Source organism: Spermophilus citellus, assembly GCF_964194105.1.
Source record: "Spermophilus citellus genome assembly, chromosome: 2".
NCBI lineage: Eukaryota > Metazoa > Chordata > Mammalia > Rodentia > Sciuridae > Spermophilus > Spermophilus citellus.
This window is the reverse complement of record NC_138183.1, coordinates 246516506-246532937: the sequence shown is the minus strand read 5'-3', so window position 1 is coordinate 246532937 and position 16432 is coordinate 246516506. Positions and strand designations below refer to the sequence as shown.

General features: G+C 55.8%; 1 protein-coding gene across 2 annotated transcripts in view; it reads right to left on the bottom strand.

Annotated features, from left to right (window-relative positions):
* DAGLA (diacylglycerol lipase alpha) overlaps positions 1–13720 on the bottom strand; it is a 59818-nt gene extending 46098 nt beyond the window's left edge. For both annotated transcript variants that reach the window (XM_081264393.1, XM_081264398.1), the window contains exon 1: positions 13589–13720. The gene's annotated coding sequence lies outside the window, so the exon portion shown is untranslated. The remainder of the gene's footprint in view (positions 1–13588) is intronic.
* Between the last annotated feature and the right edge of the window lie 2712 nt (positions 13721–16432).

The window sequence follows — 16432 nt, the reverse complement described above, 5'->3', positions numbered from 1 at the left end:
TCAGACACAAAGCCCAGCGGGGGGCACTTATCATAAAGGCAGCTTTGGCTAGGAGAGAATGAAAGGCAGACACCTGAGAGGAGCCTGCAGAGGGTTAAGGGAGGTCAGCATCAGTCGGGGAAGGCTCAGGCACCTTGGCCTGCAGTCAGAGGGTAACTCCCAAGTCAGGCAGAACCTGTCTCCATTCCGCCTGCCACAGGCAGGGAGGCCTGGCTGCCAGGAGTCAGGGACACAGCGCTGCCCCTGATCAGGCCCTTGCCTGGAAGACCATGCCCCGAGCAGCCACTTGGGTGCAAGCTCTCACTAGGCAGTTGGGATGGACAGTGGGGTCTCCGTGGGCAGCACAAGTTGCTTAGAAAACCAGGCAGGGGCCAGTTGTGACGACGCACACCTGTAATCCCAGGGACTCAGGAGGCTATGGCAAGAGGATCACAAGTTGAAGGCCAGTCTGGGCAACTTTGTGAGACCCTGTCTCAAAATAAAAAGGGCTGGGGATGTAGCTTGGTGGCAGAGCCCCCATGGATTCAGTCCCTAGTACAAAAAAAAATTAAGAGAAAATTTTTAAAAATCAGATAGGGTAGGAGAGAGAATGGCATGCAACTTCCCAGATGAGAGTTAGAATGGTGCGGGCTGGGGAAATAGCTCAGTTGGCAGAGTGCTTGCCTCACGTGCACAAGGCTTTGGGTTCAATCCCCAGTACCAACAACAACAACAACAACAAGAGTTAGAAGGGCTCTGGGAAACCAGAGTTCAAGACTCTGATCACCAGAATTTTACAGTGAGGACCCTAAACCCAGAGAGATACTCACACAGGCCCAGGTCACACAGCTTTGAGTCTTTGCCCTGTTCTTGGTGTCATTCCAAGCCTTATTCGTCCCACCATTACTTCCCGAGTACATTCCATGTGCCCAGCCTCTGGAACTCAGGTCTGGGGGCCTAGGTGACACCCTGATGAAAGCTGAACTCTGCCCCAGAGCCTTGCTGCTCTCTGTCCCCACCCTTTCCTTTTGTAGATCAGAAGTGGTACCCTTGCCATCACCAGGGACGACCCAGCAGAGAGGAAGTGAGAGAGTGAAGGGTGGGAGCAAGAGGCACAGTCTGGGGTTGAGGGGACAATCACGAAGGTCCTCCAGGCCGAGGAGCAGGGTGCCGGGAATCTGGGCTGCCACTGGCCAGGCAGCCCTTTGGCATCAGGCAGGGCAGGTGGACCCTGGGCAGACTGTGTACACCTACACTCTTCTCCTTACCAGATACGTTCTCTACAGAAAATAGAAACCCACCAAGATCACCCAAGAGCCATCTGGGAAAATCGTAACTACTAACATCCTCTTTTTCTCTGGTCCGAATATGGGGCCACTCAGTACCTACCACTTTTTTCCAAGGAATTAGAGAGAGATAAACTTTTCTCTTCATCAAATGCTTTTCGGCCACCATCTTTCCTCCTCAGCACAGAGCAATCCATGTAACTGATGTGCATGAGTGTCCTCAACCAGCTCCCGCAGGGTTCACAAGGCTCTGGCTGTGACAAAACCCCTCTGCAGCTGGATCCGAGGCAGAGAAGCTCTGGGGCCCAGGCTTTGGTGGAGCCTGAATGGAGCCTGGTTCTCCCCAGGCAGAGGCAAAGCTTCGTGCACACGGTGGAGGGTCGGGAGTACTGGCTCTGCCCTCGCGGCAGCTCTCAGGCAGAGAGCAAGTCCCAGTGATGTGCAAACTTAAGTGTTTAAACAGAACCAACTGGTAAATGCAGAGTCCCATGCTCCCACCCAGTAATCCTGAATCAGTGATTCCAAGCAGGGGGCGTGCAGCAGGCCCCATCAGGAGCAGCTGACCACAGGAGAGTTTCAGCGCTGGAGCTAACCAATCTGCACTTGGAAAAAACCTGCTCGGGAGGGTGAGCCCCTCATGCTTCCACATGTGTGTGCAAAAGCTGAATGCCTGGCACTGGATGCACAGATTCCTGAGCTCCATCCCAGAGAGGGAGCAGTGGGGTGCTGAGGTTCTTCGTTTCTCCCTGCTCCCAGGCTGGTTCAGGGGCCATACTCTGGCCCATTGTGTGACACCCACGTGTGCACCTGTGTGGGTACTGGATCCTCACAGACGACAGGCATTGTTTGCCTAGCAGAATAATCACAGCGAGCACTTACTAAAGGTCAACTCTATGCCCTCACCACTGGCCACTCAAGGTGTGGCCCATGGATCAGTGGCAGCCAGTTTCTTCTAAGAAATGCAGATCTGGGCCCCACCTGGCCTGGCTGGAACCTGCATCCCCAAGCTCCTCAGGGGATCTATGAGCCCACTGAAGAAGCGCTATATAGAGTCCTGGATGAGTGACATGTGTCATGCCATGTCCCCTAATGTTCCTGAGAAGTTCATTATCCCCCTGATTCTACAGGTGGAAAGCACAGCTGAGGTTAAATTACTTGGTTGAGGATTCATAAGTAGCAATAGCAGGAGCTGGGACAGGAAGCCAGACCATTTTAACCCAAAATCAAGGCACCGCCTGAGGTGTCCTGTTCAGATCCCAATAACCCGCCCCCCCCCCCCCTCTCTCTCTCTCTCTGTACCAGGGATTAAACCCAGGGGTACTTAGCCACTAAGCAACATCCCCAGCCCTTTTTATTTTTTAATTTTGAGACAGGGTCTCGCTAAGCTGCTTAGGGCCTCACTAAATTACTGAGGCTAAACTTTCAATCCTTCTGCCTCAGCCTCCCAAGCGGCTGGGATTACAGGTCTGTACCACAGTGCTCAACACCCAACACCCACTCTTGAGGTGGGCTCACTCTCCAGTTCGCAGATCAAGCTGCAGAGATGCAGGGAAGTCAAAGGAACTGTGAGGCAGCCCTCCCTGGGGACAATGGAGCTGGACTTGACCCCACTGGCCATCTCAGAGCCCCTGTTCATTCCCTCACAGCCCATTCTGTCTGCAGCTCTGAGCCGGAGCACAGGGCTAGAGTGGGGGTCCTCCCTCCAAAGCCTGCAGGCTCTGCAGACAGGTCAGGGGCAGGAAGGCAGGAAGCAGGATCTGGGGCGGAGGAACCAGGAGCTCAGTTTGGTCTGGGGACATTCTTTCTTCACAGCCAGACCCAGTTCTGTGTGCCTTTTGAAAGGAAATAGAGAATAGCTGTGCTCAGCCCAACGAGGCCGGCCTCTTTCAACATTCCAGTTGCTGCCATTTCCAATTACGACTTCAGAGGACTCCTATAATTTACACATCCCAGGATGCACTGCTCCAGCTGCTTTATGAGGGGAGTTCATTACACCATTAAGGTTAAACTTTTATAAAGTACCGGGCAGGTGGTGGGCTGGGCGCCCAGCTTAGTTACCGCTGCCGGAAGCCTGCTGAATAGGGTTCACCCAGGGAAGGGAGGGCACAGCTCTCTAAAGGGACCCCGAAACAGAGAAGGCAGCTCCTGAGGTGCCCAGGCCTCCATTAGCCTGTTTATTAAACTGAGCAGTATAGCAGGCAGGCAGCTAGGCGAACAATCTGGAACAGCTCAGCAGCACTGGCAGGGGGCCTGCGGGGTGAGAGGAGGCCTCTGTGAGTGCCTGAGAGCCATCAGCCAAGGCCAGGGAGGTGTGGGTCTGGGGGGGCAGGCAGGGAGGAGGGGGGCAGGCTGGGAGGAGGGGGGCAGGCTGGGAGGAACGGGCGGCTGCCAGCCCTAGCCTGGCCTGCAGGGAGGAGGCCGGTCTCCTCAGCCAGAAGGCAGCCAAAGGGCCCACCTTTGTCAGAACCTGCTCTTCCCATGACCTGCAGGGTTCCCAGACCTGATGCAGCAAGATGGGGAGAACAAGCAGGAAGATCCTGAAAGCAGGGGCCAGACAGACATCAGAGGCAGACACACGGCCTCTAGAAGATTCCCTCAGTTCTCGGGCTGGGGCTTAGTGGCAGAGCACTTGCCTGGCATGTGTGAGGCCCTGGGCTTGATTCTCAGCACTACATATAAATAAATAAATAAATAAATAAATAAATAAATAAATAAATAAATAAAATGAAAGATCCATTTAGAACTAAAAAATTTAAACAAATAAAACAAAAAGATTCCCTCAGTTCTCCAAGGATGCTGAGACCTTGGTTCTCACCTACACCTCAGTTAGGAAGTAACCGAGCCTCCCTCCTAGAGTCCCCTGGACTGTCTCGAGCACAGGGCCTGGGCTGAGTGTCCCGGAACAGAAACTGTTATGGTTCTCTGTATTAAACAGAACTGGGCCTGGTAGGGAGAATGCCCCAGGAAGTCTGTGTTCTTGTGGCTGCTGTCACAGCTAGAATGTTGTTTATGTGTCAGTCACTATAGTCACTAATGGGAACTCCGAGGACTCTTGATAACTTTGCCCTTATTGTTCCCAGCTCCACGCATGAAGCTCAGTATGCAGTAGGCACTTCACAGATGCCCTGGAACCAATGGGTGGATGGGAGATCACAAATGGCAGAACTAATCTCTGCTCCATCTGGCCTCATCCAGAGAAGATGTCGGAGGAAGACCAAGTTCTCTGCAAAGGTATAGAACTGGAACGACCTAACTCTACAAGAGGAAAGCATCCCCACAACTGGTCCAGGGCTCAGAATGCCTGGTCTTCACCACCGCCCCCCGCTCCAGTGACCATGACTCGAGAAGACCTGCGGGGCCTGGAGCCTCCAGTCTCAGTGGGTGCGTGGTGGCCCCTGAGGCTGGGTCTGCCTCCTCCCCTGGACACTGGAGGGGCCGGCCAAACGGAAGGCTCCCGGACGCCACGGAGCTCTTGTTTGTCAAGGCTGACTGTGTTTGGGCCATGAGGCCAAGTCGTGACACCCACTCTCTGCATGCAAAGTCTGCCTGACAGGCCATCATCCCACAGTCCAAGGGGCCCAGGGCTTTGTGCAGGGAGTTGCAGAGGGGCTCTGGGGAAGAAACTGGCTTCTCCCAAAGGCCTCAGGAGAGGAAAAGTTAGACAAAGAAAAGAGCCGGATGGAAGGGGCGCCAAAGGGAAGGAAACCAAATAGGAGAGAAACCAAAAGGGCCAGGGGCTGGGAAGCCAGCCTCAGAAAGGGCTGAGTGTGACGAGGGTAAGATGCCAGAGGGACAGCTGGCCTCTGCCAGCTCTGAGAAGGTGCCCAGAGGCTGGAGGGGAAGCCCAGGGAGCTGGCCTGCATCTCAGTAGCAATAGAGGGTCACCTAGCTGCAGAAGAGACAGTGGCAGGAAAGCAAGGGTCCTAAAAGCCTGAGCTCTGGCCTGGACTGACAGAACTGAAAGAAGTGATCAGGACAGTCACAGACAGCATCTGACTCGCACTGAGTGTGCACCGTTCCTGCCCTGGGCAACCCTCCTCTGTGGCCTCATTTGATGCCAGGGTGCTACGTTCTGTTTGAGCTCCTATTTAGATGAGGAAAATGAGGCTTGGGGAGGTCAAGTGTCCTGTCAAAGTAGCAGTGGACTCAAATGCAGCTGTGTCCTCACGCTGCGCCCATGTCTGAAGGCCTATGCTGTGCTCAGCTTAAGGACAGAGACAGTGAATGAGAAGCAGATAATCAAGGGCCCTGAGGGGTTGCACGTCTTGGAGACAGGCAGTCTTGAGGCGGTGAAGTGGCAGGTGCTTCCCCAGGGGACAGGGCATTGGGGGCTATGGGCCCCTGCAGCTGAGACTGAAAGGGCCAGGACAGTTTGCTCAGCTGTGGAGCCCAGGGCTGCCCTGTGGTGATTCCATGGCCAGCCCAGAAACTGTAGCAAGCCAGCTACCCGAGGACAGCGGAGGAGCTCGGATGAAGTGGGAGCTGCTGCAGGGCGTGCCAGGGGAGCCTGATGTAATCCCAGCCTGCAGAGGCGGAAACTTGGGAAGTGAAACAAAACGTCACCTAACGGCAGCCCAGCCACAGATTTCCAATGAGCCGTGCCAGGCCCACCGAGCCCCCACCCACGAGCCCCAGGGCTCTGCCCTCCTCTTCAGGGCCCAGGAGGAGCAGGCAACACGGGCTGCCTTCCCCAGCCCCAGCCAGGCTCTGAACTTGCTCTTGCTCTCTGGGACTAGGGCTGGTGAGAAAGCAGAGGACTCTAGCCGACGCCCTGGGAACTCTGACGCCCGGGGAACCCTGCCACCAGGATGGCGGTCTTAGTGCTTACAGGAAAAGGCTCACTCTTCCCCAGGCTTCCACGTGCCTGGAGGGTGGGGGAGGCCAGGCGGCTGCGGGGCAGGCGAGCCATCCTCCTTCCTCACCAGGCCAGCCTGAATCGACCTAGTTAGGCTGAGCGTGGGAGAGGTGAGGGGAGGGAGGGCCCAGACCCAGGAGGACCCCTGCACTTCATATGACCAGGACCCAGACGGGGAGGGCCTGCTTCAAGGACCTGGGCACTCTTCAGCCAACCAGGATACCAGGCCAGGACCTCCCACTTCTCTCCTGGCCCCACAAGGTCCTCCAGCAAGTTCTTGGCAGCTGGCAAGCCACAGAATTCTCTCACAGCCTGTCCGGGGTGGCCTGGAGAGTGGGTACAGATGTGTCAGCCTGTTATGTACCCAGCCTTAAGCATTCCTGGCCCATATGCCAGCTCTTGAACCTCACGCACACTCAATCCGAACCCTCGGTTAACACAGTGCCTCCCCTGAGTCCCTTCCAGCCAGTAAGGAGAGAGGATAAATACCGTCACTGTTGTCATACCAAGGGGGCAACAGAGGCTCAGAAAGGACCAGTGACTCATCTAAAGTTGCCCAGCAGAGCCAGGAGCAGAATCCAGGCCCAGAATTCCCCACATTCCACATTGTCTCTCTCAAGCCACCCACCCTGTGGGAGGGGACACTCCTGTCCCCACAGCACAGGAGGGAGCCCAGCACAGGCAGGCGGGAGATGACACGGGCTCCTGATAAACACAAACAGGCCCAAGGAGGCAGAGAGAAGGGAATCCCAAGGAAAAATCACACCACGCCCTGAGGATGCAGGCCACCAACTTCAAGCCACAGAATTCCCGGCAAATGACCCTGGGCACGTTTCTAAGCTTCATCTATAAAATGGGTTCACAGCACCTACTCCTTGGGGTGCTGAGGGGGAAGAAATGAGGTGAGGTGTGAGAAGTGCCTAGTGTGGAGCCGGCCCCTGTGTTCGGCACACCGCCCTCTGCCTCTATCCCACCTCTGCAGCAAGGTATGAACTAGGAACACTGGCGTTCCTTAGGTAGACAGCCCTGGGGTCAGTGACGCAGGAGAAAGGCTTCATGAAGGAGGAGGGCTTCGGCGGGGCCTGGAGGAGAGGAGGGCATGGGTCACTGCATGTCCTTGAGCAGGTAACTCAACCTTTCCTGCCTCCCCTTAAGTTGGGGGGGGAGGGAGGAGTGACAGGTGTGAGGACTTGAGAGGTCCTCTGTTCTCCATGTTGGGTCCAGGCCCTTGGCAGTCACAGGTGGGCAAGATTGCTATCACGACTGCTAGTCTGTGACCTCCTACAGACAAGCCTTGTGCCCTCTCTGATCCCCAAACCTGACAGGGTTGACAAAAGCCAAGCATAGGGTCCTGTCCTCAGGAGGACCAAGGTGCAGTTCCAGAGCCCCTGCCACACGCGTGCCTGTCCATCAGGGTGCACGTGCTGGAGGTGAAGGGTATATGGTACATGATGAAGGGACATCAATAATAAATTAACCTCAAGGAAGTCTTGGAACATCAATCATAAATTAATTAAATGGCTCCAGGAGAGACAATGACAGGGGCCTACTGGGGATGAATTAGAACAGTGCCTGCGTCAGCTCCTGCGGCCAAGGCCACCTCCCGCCCCCGCGGAAGGCCGCAGACACCTTGCCCGGGAGGCCTCCAGGTGCAGGAATGGCTCTCGGGAGTAGCCCCCAAACCATGCAAAGACAAGCCTCGCTCTCCTCCCACCCGGTCCCCAGCTCAGAGAACTCTCGAACACTGAAAGGGTTTTGATGAAACTTCCCAGAATAGCAACCTCCTGGGCTGAACTCAGGCAGGCGAAATTTCAAGGGGTAATTTGGTGAGAAAATGATCAAACGCCTGGAAACAAGTGCCGGGAACACTGGAACCCCTCAGTGGTCCTCAGGGATGAGAACAGCTTTGCAGGCAGCACAAACAGCCACACAGGGACCCTGAGCGCCTCCAGCTCACCCTCCAGCCCGCACTCCAGGAGTCTCCAGCTGAGAGTCAAGTGGGAAACACATCTCAGGGACACTTGAGGCCCCTGCGCTGGCTCCAGCGTTCCCCTCCCCAGGCCCGCCCCCCACTAACTGAGCTGACCAACCTGGCGGCTTCTGCCTCTGGCTGTAACCCCTCTGGCTTTGTCTCTCCCTTTGCTCCCCAGGGTGGAGGGACTCTCCACCTGGGCACTCACGGGTACCTGTCCCTCAGCAGCCCTGGCACCTGCCACCAGACACCTCTTCCTGGGGGCAGCACCAGGCCCACGCACTTGCTCAGGACACTTCAGTGGCTGCCATGCTTTCTCTGGTCCTGCAGTCCTGCCCTGCACCTGCTCCGGCTCCTGCTCCCCCTCAGCCCCGGCTCTCACGGTGCCCTGCTGCGCTCCCACCTCAACTCCAGACCCACTGCAAAGGCCCCTCTTCCCGCTGTGGCTGCACTTCCCGAGGGCTACTTTCAGTAGTTCAGCCCTTACTGCTCTGAGGGCCCCTGACTGCCCGGGTTCAAGTCACTTCCTCCCCTTTGACCTCTATTAGCACCCACTTCTAGAAATTCCAGTGTCTCCTAAAGACAGCCCCAGAGGGCAGACCCAGGCTCTGGGACATCCCGCTCCTCTACATGACCCTCTCCAACCCCAACGCACAGCTGGGGCCCAAGAAATAACTGCACTTCCCAGGCTAACACATTCCTGCATGTGACACATGTGACAGATATGCAGACAGATATGCTGACAGATATGCAGACTTCTGCGCCCCAGGGGCAGGATAGAACCGCTTCTCCTCACCAAGCCTGGAGCCTAGTACACCTTCCTGTGCTAATCTATGCAGATCATGATGTAACCACTTGCTGGGAGAGATTCTGGCTGCAAGAGCAGAAACATTTACTGAGCGCTCCTTTCATCTGATGGCCCTGCCGCCAGGCAATCCACGGTGGAATTCTCACGATTTTCCTGCGTGGGAAGGGACTGTCCCTATCTTACAGATAAGGAAACTGAGGTGTGCGGAGGTCAGGCACAGAAGCCACAGCTACAAGGCTGTCCCCTGTCATCCGTGGACTGTCCCCAGCTGACTTCCAGGTGGCTGGACGAGGGGCTCCGAGGCAGGCAGGCGTATGGGACGCCCCCAGGTAGTGCACACACCCCCAGCCGGGGCTTCCTTCTAAGGAATCCTGAGAAAGCAGAAGGGCTCCGCTCAGGAGACCACCACTGAGGGACGAAATCCACCCTCAGGCCTCCCCCAGCCACAGGCTGCCTCCTCCCGCTCCCTCCACTGTTCCCTCCTGCTGCCACCAGGAGCCCAGCAACGCCCCGCTTCACACACCCACTGACACCAGGCCAGCCAGACACCAGAGCCCACAAATTCCCACGCCACCAGCCGCTCCACACCCCCTCAGCCCTCACTTCCCACAGACACACTCGCGGGCACACGCGGCTGCACACACGTGCACTTCCTGGGCAGCCTGGAGGGGTGAGCCCAGTCCCTGCTCTCCACCTCGTCCTGGTGGAGGCCTGGGTGCTGCTCCAAACACCGCATGAAAACAACACCCTTCCCCTTGGCCACGCTGATCCCCTCCACATCACCTCCCTGTGCTCCTTAGCAGCAAAGAAGTCCCCACCAACAGGCAGCCTCCTGGGTCTCCCAGGCCCCAGACATGTACGCTTTCCTGTCCGACCCAGAAAGACCAAGCCCAGCTCAAGTCGTTATCAGAAAGGGAAAAAAAATAATAATCAAGATAAACAGTTTTCAGCGCTGCCGCGAGAAGGCAACCACATCCTCCAATGTCCTGGGCTCCGCGGTTCTACAAGATCTATCTTCCTCTGACCACACGCTCATTGAGCTCTCCCCCAGCGCCACTTGCCCAGTCCACTGGAGTGTAATGTAGAGCTATTCTGGTGAGAAATTGAACTCAGACAGAGTGTTGGGCCAACAGGTGATTAAACGCTGAGGTCCCCCTCTGGTCTGGGAAGAGGGTCAGAGCAGGGAGTGGCTTCCCCTGACAGGCTGTGCCTTCAGCTGTGGCCCTCTGACCCCATGCTCCCAGCACTGGTCAGCATCCTCTAGCCAGAGATGCCTGATTCCCTGGCACCCCTTGAGCAGAGCAGCCAGGCACCATGATTTATGGGGCAGCTGAGAGAGGAAAGGTTGCCAGGAGCTGAGCACAGCAACTTTGGAGAAACACAGATAAAGAAACTGGGAATGGGACCCAGAACGAGAGCTGGAAACCTCAGCTCCAGACGCAGCTTGCCCTCCTCGTGTCCACTCCTGCGTTACTACCCCTGCCTCAGCTGGAGTCTGTCAAAATCAGCAACTGTGCACAATGACAAGGGCCGGTCACCTGACTGGGCTCCCCACTGCCTCAAGCCCCAGTACTGGGAAGAAAGTTCGGGAAGAAAGCTGGACTCTGCTTTTGGAGAACAGAGGCCAACCCCTCCTCTCAGCGTCTTCTGATCCGCCCCGCCTGCAGCCCAGCTCGGCTACGCAGAGTCCCAGCACCCCAAGCAGATGGCAAGGGGTGGCTGAAAAGGGCTCCTGGAGCCCAAAACCATAAGGCGGAGCCACCAATCAGAACAAACAGGCGAGGTGTGCAGGGTGAGCTGAGGGGACACGAGCACTGGGTATTCACAACAGGGAGGCTAGGCGTCCTCCTTCACGGACTCTGCACTAAAGAGAGCTTTCCAGGCGGAAGCCAAAGTGCCAGCTAACTCCCTCAGGAGGTAGAAAGGCACTGCTGAGTGTGTGGGAGGCCTCCAGCACCCTCAGGCCAACCTGGGAACAACCCAGGAAGCCCTTGCAATGCCAGACCAGTGTCCAAGCAGCAGCCACTGGGACGGGCGAGTCTCACGGCATGGAAAAGTCAGCTCACCCAGCCTGGCCGGCCATGTCCTACACAAGTGGTTCAACCCTGCAGCCTAGTCACAAACCAACAACTCTTCTGCCTTGGGGAGCAAGCTTGGGAAATGGGTTGCTGGCTATGGCAGACATCCACAGGGAATGCTCGAGAACCAGCCTCGGTTCAACAGAAATAGGCTTTCCTGAGCCAGGCCTCCCAGTCCGAAGGTCTGTAATTCAGGTTCTGCAGCCCCTTGTCAGGATCTAGGCTCCTGGTGGCTGAAAGCAAAGCAATTTGCAGCCCGCCTCATCTTCCCCACCTGCGGTGGTCTTTGAGCCAGAAACAGAACCACATCAGGAGAGTTGTCCTTGCAGAATTCACACCACACCTGTGTGCCACCCGTGGAGCACCCTCTAAGGGTGCTCATTGTCCCTTTTCCTTCCCCCATGTGTCTGGGGCATCACCCACTGTCCCCAGTCTCTGCCATTTGGCTTCAACCTCCCTCACAGGATCACCCAGCCCTGGTCCCACTCTGGATGCCCTGACCCACTTTACGTTCTTCAGGCCACAGCCCCCAAATGCTGATGTGACTTCTCCCCACCCCCAACCTCAGAACCCGGAGCCAAGGGGAATTCTCCAGAGAAAACACACTTCCCAATTTTCCCTCCCACACAGGTACCCTAGATCTGTCAGCCGCAGACACCTCCCAGACCTACCCAAACGACGAGAAGTGTCTGCAGCCCAAGCAAAGGGCTTCATCCTGTTTGGGCCACTCCTGCAGGATTCCATAGTTGCTGCGGCCATGCTCAAAACTGTCCTCGGGAGACCTGGGGCCTGGTTTTAGCTCAGTAGCTGACTCACAGTGTCAACAGATCCCACTTTCCCCACCAGCATGTACTCTCAGGGCCTCTAATTCCCTATGACAGGCCTTCAACCTTCCGGCTCCCTTCCTCCCAAATCACATTCCAGGCCTCCCATTTCCTATGGCCTGGAGCCTCCTGTCCTGGTCTCTTTACCTGAAGAGAATCCCTGACCTGTGTACAGCCTTCTACTGTTTACAGAGGGTTTCCAGGTGCACCATCTCCTTTCATTCTCTATGATTACCATCCACCACATAAAGTGGCCCTGAGAGGTAGAGTCACCTGCTCAAGGTCACACAACCAAGATTGGAATTCAAGTTATCTGGCTCCAGATGCACTTGGACAATACTTCACCTTCAGGGAACTCAACAGTCTATCTCTAAACATCCTCCTTAGCATATCAGTGACCACCTGCCACCCTAGTCTCCAATATCCTCAACCTCATCTTTTTGGGCTCCTAAAATGTTTTCCCTGAACCCTCCCAAGCTCACCCCTTTTATTCTCTTGCCCCAGAGGCCACTTCCCCTAAGAAATCCACAAAGACTGGAAGATTTCCCCCACATCCTAAGACTTCTCCAGGGGTCTGGAAACTGCCCCTCTGTGAAGCAGGACACCCTGTGACACTGAGCACAACCCTTACCCAAAGCTTCCCAAAAAGACTGGTGAGGGGAGATGCAATCCTAGCACACTCCCAGTAGCTGCAGAAGCACCTCCCAAGCATCCCACAAATGATCCTCTGGACCCAAAGGTTTCCAAGCATCAAAGAAGAGGAAAAAACTCCCAGATACCCCCGAGTGAACCCACCAACCCCATGAGAAGGAAGAGTCAGGGTGCTACAGACAGATGGTGCACCACACAGTCCCCTGACCCACTGACACCTCTCAGCACTTTCACGATTCTCATGACACATTCAGTGACAGGGATCTCCACTGAGAACCATCCATCCCTCCTGTCTTCCAGAAGCTGGATGAATACATGCCCCCAGACAACACTATACCTAGGTTAGTCTCTGAGTCACCATCAGGAACCTTGTGGTGGAAGCATCTCCTGGTGTCTCTCTTTCACGTCCATTATAAAGGACACCAAGCTTCTCTAGCTCTCAGTCCACTGTACCCAGCAGGCATTAGAGCTGGGACCTCTCGCCGAAGCAATGCCCCCTCATTATCTCCAGAATGGAAGGGTGGGCATTTACCTTCCCATCCACCCAGAGTCTGAGGGCCACCAATTTCCCCCCTCATAGTGCCAGACAGTCCTCTGACATTGCACTCAGCCAAGGCCAGTTCTTGAAGGGAGTCATGCCAGGGACTCCTGCCATGCTGAAGACACCGATTCTTCAACCTCCAGTGCCATCATCCCGGACCATATCAAGTTCAAGGCCAGAACCATCCCAGCACCTAAGCTGTGGCAGCACTTCCTCACGCCCATGCCAGCACCAGCAGTCCACCCACCCTGAACCGTAAGAGGGCTGTGCGCATCACCTACCTGTCCAGAGAGCTGCAACCGCCTCACACCTGGGAGGCTACCACCACGCCAAGGCTGGGGTGAGTCTTCTGACACCCGTGCCCGGAAAACCACACTGCCTGTGCCAGACCCACGTTGCCCACACCCGCGCCATGGGTGTCACCATCCCCACACGGTGCCACGAGCTCCGCGGACCTCACACCTGCCACTGGCGCGCGTGGCAGCCGCCCGTCGGGCCGGCCACCGCGCGCCCTGGACACTGCCCAGCCCGCCGCGCCGCTTGCACCGCGCCCGCGCCCGGGGCCCAGCCCGCCGCGCCCCAGGCCCCTCTTACCTCCCGCCCGCCGCAGGGCTCGGCCCGCCACCGCCGCGGCGACCGCCACCTCCATCCTGGGCTCCCCAAGGCCCCGATTCACTAACGCCGCTTCCGCAGGGCGCCGGCGCCGGCGCGAAGGCCGCCTCCGCCCCCCGGGGGACGCTGCGTCCTTTACGTAAACCCCACTCCGCCGCCAGCGGTGACCATGGCGACGGCCGTGGTGCGGCAGCGCCCCCTGGCGCCAGGGAGGGGAGCAACGCCGAGGCCCCAGCGATCGGAGCCTTTGGCGGGCGCTGGCCGCGCGTGGGGGCGGTGGGCTGTGGGCTCTGGTCTCCGCCGGGGCTCGGGGGGCAACCGGGAGGACCCGGCCGGCCGCACCGCAGGTGGGGATGGGAGCTCCCTGGGTCCCCCTCCTTCAGGCCCCGCGTGACCGGGTTTAGCGTGGGAGAGGAAAAAAAAAAGCAAGTAGGATCACTGGAGAACTGGTTCATTGGGAGGGAGGAAAGAGAGATGGGCTCCACCTCCTCGGGGTGACGGAGCAGCTCCTTTAGGAGTCGGAGCACATCACCGCGTGTCCTCCCCTCCACCCCCACACCACCCCTCACAATGTCCAGCATCGTGCCTGACATCCAAAGAGGCCCTTGGTCAATTCTGAATTTCTGGTAAATGCAGTAAATCGCCCCTCCTGTTCTCCTTCACACACGCCCATTCATTCTGGGCTGTAAGTCGCTTAACACGCCTTCCTGAAAGCTGCTCTTTAGCAGGGGCCCTGCAATGCCCATGCGTAGCGCAGAGCTGAGCGAGTGGGTGGGCACAAACAGAAGCAGAACAGGGGCCCTGCCCTCAAGGAGCTCAGTCTGCTGGGGGAGGCAGACGGATAGGGCTAAGCAGAGCACCGCACAGAGGGCCGACAGAGCCCCTTAGAAAGGACTCTGAAGTGAGACTTGGGGGTGGGTCTGGAAGGTCATGATGATTCAACCAGGTCTCAAAGGTCAAGCAGAAAATCCGTAAGTAGCAAAAAGAGGAGTGCACGCTTCAGGCAGGGGTAGTGCCTCTAACACATTTCCTGAGCCCTATTGTCATCCCAAGGAATCAGGGTGATTGGCTGCGGTTCAGTGTGAGTGGGAGCCACAGGCTGAATATAAAGGGGTGTGTGGAGGTGGAGTCCAGCCTGAAAACTACCTGGACACTTGGCTGAAAGTGAAATTGTGAGCCCAGGACAGTTTCCTGCCGTTGAAGCAGATGCAGCCGCTCCTGGGAGGAGTCTGTGTTATTTATTTATTTTGTAGGCAAACTGTGGCTTAGGTAGAAAAGGAAAATGGGGAGTGGGGACACCTCAAGGAATTCAAGGAGCAGTACAATCCTCCACCACAGTTCAGAAAGGACAGAGATCAGCAGGGCTTTAGGGACTGACTGTAGCAATCACAGTCCAGGGACCTTTTTACTAGATCATTGCAATTCATCAGAATCAAAAACAGTAGGACTTAATGTCGCCTTATTCAAAGTTCCAAATTTCAGGAAGAAAGAATTATTGGTCCAACGTGGACTGTAATCTATCAGCTATGGCTGGGGCAGAAAGTGCCGTGTAATACAGACCTGTTGGCACATTCTTCCATATTGACAAAAGTCCCCAAAGAAGAAGTCGTGAGTAACCACTCCAAAGATGGTCTCATTCCACCCATTGGCTGCTCCATGCACAGAAACCCATAGGAGACCATGTTCACGCATGTGCCCCCCCCCCATAAATACTCCTCATTCATCCAGACTTCTCCTCACCCAACAAATTCTAATACTTCATGCTCAGCCACCTCCAGAATGATGAGATTACTACTAATTAAGATCTCCCAGTGATGTCTATTCCTCCTCAGGTGCTCAGGTGATTTCATCTGGGAATTCAACAACTGGATTAAAAGGTGCATTTAACAACCACCAGCATATCCTTTGAACTCTTGGAACTCCACATGGTCATTGGCACCACTGGGGAGGTTGTTAGAAATGCAGAATCTCAGGCCCAAGAATCTCAGCCTGTTCACCAGATCCCCGGGTGATTTGTGTGCACATTAGAGCTTGAGAAACAAAAAGTTATTATGAATACTGGAGAAAAGGAACAGGAAAGGTAAAAAAGTTTTAAACTGTGATCATTCCAATTCTGAAAAGACAGAGGCTGGAGTTTAGCTCACCCGTACAATGCATGCTTAGCCAGCCCAAAGCCCTGGATTCCATCCCCAGCATCTGTCCCCTAAGAAAAGACAAAAGAAGTGGTTAATTATTTAGACTCCAGTGACAAACAAGGGCATCCAGGTGGAGGCACATGCTTTATTGTTGTAACTGATGGCAAACTTCTAGAAGGTATTTATGACTTCCTTCCTCTAATTCCTTATTCCTCCGGATTGCCTCCTGCCCGAATCTCATTTGATCAGGGTTCTTTGCCCCTCCTAGACTGACCTAAGTCTTTGTCCTTGAGGGCTGAGCCTTTGGTGATCCCAGCTATAAAGTGTCTCAATAGGCTTCCATTGCATTTACCACCAGTTGCAAGGATGTAGAAGGTACTCCATGAGGACCTTGGGTTCTAGGTTCCACGCTTACCCTTAAATATGTGATAAAGATCCCCAAACAGCTGGGCACACTGGCACTCACTCCTCAGGATACTGAGACAGGAGGATCACAAGTTCAAGGCCAGCCTGGGCAACTTAATGAGACCTTGACTTAAAGAAAACTAAATAGGGCTGGGGATGCAGTTCAGCGTAGAGCTCCCTGGGTTCTATCCCCAGTCCTGGTGGCGGGGATCCTCAAGTGGTCAGGTGTTAGTCCCGATTCAGTGGAAGCACCACAGTCAAATCCCAGAATTGCCAGCACAGGTAG